This window comes from Lytechinus pictus, chromosome 1 (assembly GCF_037042905.1).
Source record: "Lytechinus pictus isolate F3 Inbred chromosome 1, Lp3.0, whole genome shotgun sequence".
NCBI lineage: Eukaryota > Metazoa > Echinodermata > Echinoidea > Temnopleuroida > Toxopneustidae > Lytechinus > Lytechinus pictus.
This window is the reverse complement of record NC_087245.1, coordinates 16367919-16374601: the sequence shown is the minus strand read 5'-3', so window position 1 is coordinate 16374601 and position 6683 is coordinate 16367919. Positions and strand designations below refer to the sequence as shown.

At 36.9% G+C, this 6683-nt stretch overlaps 1 non-coding gene across 1 annotated transcript; it reads left to right on the top strand.

Moving 5' to 3' along the window:
* The first annotated feature begins 6601 nt into the window (after positions 1-6601).
* On the top strand, positions 6602-6683 carry TRNAS-CGA (transfer RNA serine (anticodon CGA)). Its single transcript has one exon. It is a non-coding gene; the product is annotated as a tRNA-Ser (tRNA).

The following is a 6683-nucleotide window of genomic DNA, read 5'->3' as shown; positions in this document are numbered from 1 at the left end:
TTAATTTTATTATCATTATTATTATTAAATTCGGCATTTAATCTTAGCAACTCTTTAGTTGGCCATCTTTGCACCATACTGCCCAAGAAGCATCATGCATTATTGCACCCTATAGGGTGGAAAGTACTACCATTTAGTTTTGTAAAAAAGAAAAGGAAACATCTAAACACTTGTGTAAAGGTGAGCATGGGTGCAGATGTCCGGGGGGGGGGGGCAAATGATAAATACACGAGGGAGTATCTTAGTAAAAGTTTATTAAAGTGGTAATTTGCACCTCCCGTACTGCTGTTAATATATTTTCTTAGTGTATAGAATTATTATCAGTCATTCTTTTGTCATGAAATTGATTAAGCACGATCCAGGTGCAATAGTAATTCCAAATATGAACTAATATTTAATGATTGAAAAATAGCATGCGGAATGACGAAAGTCCCTAAGATCGACTTAAAAGAATGCATCGTCAAAAGTAAATATAACCTAATAGGAAATGTAGGAAGTTTCAAAATTATATTATAAATTGTCTCATTAAAGTCAGGCGGAAAATAAAAATAAACACACCACTTGCAGTTAGTTGTATTCAAACATCGATAATTGAGTTTACTGTCATGCTACGAGAATTTCTATTTTCTCTCTTTTTGGTCTATCGGGTAAAAAATGGTCCAGTATAATTGTACAGAAGGAATTCAACAAAAACGAAATATAATAATGTAAAAGATGGGAAAAACGTAACAAATTCGATCAAAGTATAGGTCTGTTGTATACAGCACATACACTTTCAATGTAGGCCTAATTACGGATAGATAAAACTGAAAAAATGATAACAACACATACGCACGCACCCTAACACACACGATGGGCTATTATGTTCATTTTTCATTTTCAAATGAATAAATAAACATTCATGCACTATCATCAGATCATAGCATTTTTTCGCGAAAAGCTATTTATAGGTCTTGAGTTAAGCCTCGTTCAGGGCACGTGTATCCTATTGCACTGGAAAAGTTTGCATGGGTAACGTATTCATCTGCTATTACCGAGCATAAACTAGACAGGCTGTCAGTGAAGCTGGAAATTTAATTAAACATCGACGATTGAACTGATAAGAAAGGTTTCTCCTCTGAAAAATAATGATAAACGTTAGCATTGAAATGAAATCACACTTTTGACCGAGCGGAATTCTATTAAAACCCAGGTTCAGGTGAAATATTAATAGCTACTTAAAGGTACAGATTGCACACAGACTACTTTACAAACAACTAATTGATTGAAAGTAGCTTATCGAAGAAACCCTGTAATTAAATGAATTTAAACTAACTTCTAAATCAGGTTTTGAAAGTTTACTTGGCGAGGGAGCAAATTGGTAATTCAAGCATTAGGTAAATCACTCTAATTAACAAAATCATGACGATCTCAATTAAATTCAACACGAAAATGACATCTTTGAGTCAGGATAATCCGGGTCAAAGTGACTCTTTTTTAGACTCCAGTAGACTATAGTAGATTTTGGACACGGCATGACACAATTACGATAGAGCTGAATCCCGGCTGACTCCAGCAAAAGTCAAATGACTCCGCATAAATGGAAATGCATAATGGTTCGGTCTTGAAGCATGGCTAGAAGAATGCAGGGAATTAAGATCGCAGCTCTTTAGCTCCTATTACCCCATTATTGTGCAAACCCCAGGCAAGCGCAAAATTTCTTTCTTATTGTCTATCATGATCATAGGCTCTTTGTGGCTTTGAACGGATACGACATAGCCTATACTTATGATATTCTTATTTCAATTAGTCCACAGTAGTTGGAATATACTCCGGTAGCCACAATAAGGATCATTTTTCCACAATAACCTCCTTTGGTTACTAATCCAAGACTGGTTCGCTTCAACGAGATTCACAACCCGAATGAAATATCCAGGAAAGGGGGCTTAATTGAACACATCACATTACAGACTGATTGCTATATCCCTTGCATGACTTTTATCTATACGTAGATTTACCAGCTGAACATAATTTGTTGAAAATGCAGAATTGTAAATAAACATTACTGGTAAATGATTTGATGCGACCGCAGAGGAGACGAGGAGTGTGAATTTCAAAGCCATGTCTGAATTTAATGTCAAGTGAAAAATTATTTAATTGATCTGCACTTTGTACAGAATGTCACTCCTTTGATGAAGCTAACGAGCATTGTTCTTGATAATCGATATGAATTGTGATTATTGGTTAATCTTCTATTTTGCATCAATGCAGGAAAACAGAGTAAAATCATGAAAACAATGAGCATGATTAACCAAACTCACATACATTCGTAATTCCGAAGCTTCGTTATTCCGAAGGTTCGGATATTCCGAAGGTCCATTATTCCGAAGGTTCGTATTTCCGAAGGTTCGTAATTCCGAAGGTTCGTTAGTCCGAAAACGAAATGAGGTTCGTAATTCCGAAGGTTCGTTAGTCCGAAAACAAAGTGAGGTTCGTAATTCCGAAGGTTCGTTAATCCGAAAAAGAAATGAGGTTCGTAATTCCGAAGGTTCGCTTGTCCGAAAACTAAATTATTAACTAACCTTATTTCGTTTTCGGACTAACGAACCTTCGGAACATCGAACCTTATTTCGTTTTCGGATTATCGAACCTTCGGAATAACGAACCTTCGGAATAACGCCACAAATGTTCGGATTAACGAACCCTTTTACGTTTTCGGATTAACGAACATCGAGGTATAGGCAATTTGCGTGTTTCGGAATTACGAACCTTCGGAATAAAGAACCTTCGGAATTACGAAGTGTAACCGATTAAACTTGAGCCAATTTATTGCAAGGTCAACTTGCCATATTCCGTTTCATTTTAATGTAAAATTTCAATGACATTCACAGATGTAAAGAAGAAATATAGGCGTCAAGCAATCTTCTCATCTAATTGCACGAGTGTATTTAACGAGGTTTCATGCAAAATGGGATATTTCGTTGATTTCTGCATTTAATGCGGTACATTAAACATCAAATTTACCACAGATCAATTCATTCAATCACAAGATTTTGACTTTCACGGAACATGATTGGAAATCATCAGGTCAAACACATAATTTCACCCAGTCACCAAACCACATGTAGCAGTGTAGGTCTGAAAAGAGCGAGTCAGAAAATTGCCCATGTCATTGCTTTCTTGACACTGTATTGTAGGGGTGTGGTGAGTTTTGTGAACTTGTATGAGATTCTGTAAGTTTGGTGTGAATTCATGATAAATCGTGTAAAATCTGTTTTAATGAATGTGATGTAAATATTGTGCAATTGCTGTATAGCAACAGTTGCCTATTGTAACCCACTAAACGAGGCAATATGACTAGATGAAAGGCCAGCTGAATTCAAAAATTATTTGGTCTGTTTGACAAATTTCTAGTCAAATTTGACCACAGCCAAATGCGATAAGGTGGGATGGTGTTCTATAAAGCATACTCAATATGACTACAGAGACGGTAGCACCATTCTGAATTGGTCATCACCTAGTTGCCTGGACAGTATACGACCGAACCGGAGGGCATAGGGTTAGAGCTAAGATTGAAATAGAGTTTTTGGTTCAGAATAATGTAAAGATTAATGTTTAGTATTGGAAGTTATGTCTTATGTTTGGCTTAACGTGCAGATTTTACATCGGAGCAATTGTCGCCGGAGAAAATGTCATGGAACCGTAAAATTTTACAAGATTGGTTACGGTAGAGTGGTGGACAGGACAAACCACAGTCTACATGGTCTATCTTTTCAAAGAAAAAAAAATAGAATGACATGCATTTTCAAGTTATTTGCTTGTCATAACAGTGCATAGTCAGCTAAGATTTCCGCTTTAATCTCCCAAGTATTGGCAACATTAATCAAACATGATCAAAGTTCTAATCCTCTATTCAAACTCCGCACGATAGTTCCAGTGTGTAATCTGAAGGAGGGGTTGGGTCCTTAGGCGTCAAATCCACCCAACATGCTTTCTTTCCTGCTGTCGTGTTTATGTTGATCTCAAGTTCAAATCAAAGGATCTAGAGTTTCAAAAATAATCATGATAATGCTAACATATCCTTTCAATTCCGTCTAGTCGAGTTATGCAGTACACTCTAACAGTTGAGACACAGGAAGGCATTGGTTCCTTAAAGATAAACATTAGTTCAGGTCACGAGATTTAAGTATAAAAAAAAAACCTTCTCCAAACGATTTGGAAATATTAATCATTATTAAGCACGTAAGGGTGAGTGTATGCAGTTTGGAATGGCCGAAATTATCAGAAGTTATTACCATATCTTTGTCCTCCAAAATTTGAGCATGGATGTTCTAAGTAGGGTCCATGCTGGCTCCATGCTTTGAGTGACATACACTGCACACAGATCTGTAGAATGTGTTTAAGGGACAACACGAAAAATATTTGCCCCTAAGATTGAATACGAATTTAATATTAGGGAACCTGTAGAACAGTCGTTTGCATTAGGGATTTTTAAACTTTGACATTCTTCTAAATAACTTGGACAGAATTTGAAAGCATAAAGTGATTGATTACACTTTTCCCACCACAATATCTTCCTTTAAACTTTTAAAACATCTTACCGAGTGTATAGGCTTCTCAGCATATAGACGAGTCTTCAAACAAGCCCCCTTTCTAGATATTCTCGTTCAGGCCTCCCTATCATCCATCGTCGATTTAAAGCAGCTATACTTGAGGATTACTCGAATCCAGGAGCCAATCGGTTAAACCGCATACGGACGTCAACGCCCCGATGTTGGAGGGGTTGATGAAGGGTCGTGAAACTGGGAGGATACAGGACGGAAATCACCTAGATTTCCAGAAAGACAGAACCTCTCTCCATTGGTATAGGAAGCAACTTCTGTGGAGATAAATCAAAGGAAATCGAGATTATCTCTTAATCAGATGATTCGTCTTCTTACGCACAAAAGGACGGATTAAAATTATATTTAGGTGTGCTATAGCTGTAATGATGATCGTGAACTATACAGACTCTGGATCGCGTATTATGATAATTTCTATAATTTGAGCAATATCTCTGGCTGGGAGATTTGTCAAAACTAACAATGCAATACTGGGGTGTTGAAACTACGTACACCATCGACAGGGAGCCACAATAAACCATTCATGGTGCTAGATAAACACACAGAGGGGTATTCATAAACCTTTGATTTTTACAGTGTATATTCCAAAAATGAATGTCATTCAATGCTTTGACATTCGTATTAATATTATTATGATAATAATAACAAATGTTGTAATAATTTATTTTCAATATTAACATTTCTATATACCTACACTGGTAATTGGCAATATTTGTATAGCCGATAGAAGGGATGTAAACAGTTACCATAGTCACATCCTGCTGTACTGTTAAACGTCGTAAAACATAATATTGAATAGTTGCTCAGTGAAATTATAAAAAAATAAAGTTCAGTTTTACACGAGAGTTACACGCGCGTGCACTGTTACGAGTCGCATAGACCAGTTTGTAGTGAGCCCATGTCCCAAATGTCCTCTATACCTTCACTTAGTAGGAATTCAAAGGATGCTCTTGCAGGGCATTTCAATTTCATGCATTCACCTTTCAGCTACGAGTACCTGGAAACAAACAAGCTATTCTATTCACCTGCTTTTTATAATCCATGATGGTCAATGTTTAAAACACTAGATTGCCTGATTTGAGTGCTGCTATGTCAGGAGATCAAGATATTTATTTGCACATTCAAAGTTTGTATGTTCGAACCATAGAGCTATTGTCTTGATCCAAACCTTCAAAAATGGTGTTCGACAAACACGTCATCGCAATCAATAAAACTAGACCTCGTAAGAAAAGTATACTGTAGCGTAAACCGAAAGAGAGTAGATTAATAATTCAAATTTAATCATAAGTTTGTGATGCCCAATCAAAATTAATGTAATTTTCTAAAGCTGGTATCACTGATTTAATGACTTTACATTCCTGCTATGGTGTCGGTTTAAGAATTGCGGCTATCATTTCAATTAGGAGTATCAATTCGATTAGTATTTTATCTTTTTTCTCTCTTATCCCTGTGACAGATAATTATCAGGAGATAACAACCATGATGTCGCGAGGAGGAGGGGGAGGGGTATCAATATTAACTGATTCTTATGAAAGGTAGATGGTAAATAGGGGAAGATCTAGATACGGAACCAGAGTGAATGGGAGAGTGTGTGAGAGAAAGACACTGCCCCCGGGAAAGATGAATAGATCAATAATATTATTATTTACTTTTATGCATATATTACTATCAGTTGATATTATTTAGTGCATTTCATATTTCAGCCTTTATCGAATCCCCGATCTTAGCTCTTTTACGACCACGTCGATGACACCCCCCCCCCCCCCGATTTCTAATTAATGTATTGCCTCATTCAATATAATATACGTCTTTGGAATTGAGATGGAGAGTGTGACGTCTTGAAATCAGAGCTTGAAGTATGGAGTGATAAACATCCACTGACGTTAGAAGATGAAGACGCATCTCTTTGATTACTCCATATCATTGGCTACCAATTCAATTTTATTAATGGGCGGGGTATCAGTCCCAATCTGTTCATCAATCACTTTGTCTGTGGCAGTGTCATGGTGGCCGAGTGGTTAAGGCGTTGGACTCGAAATCCAATGGGGTTTCCCCGCGCAGGTTCGAATCCTGTCCATGACG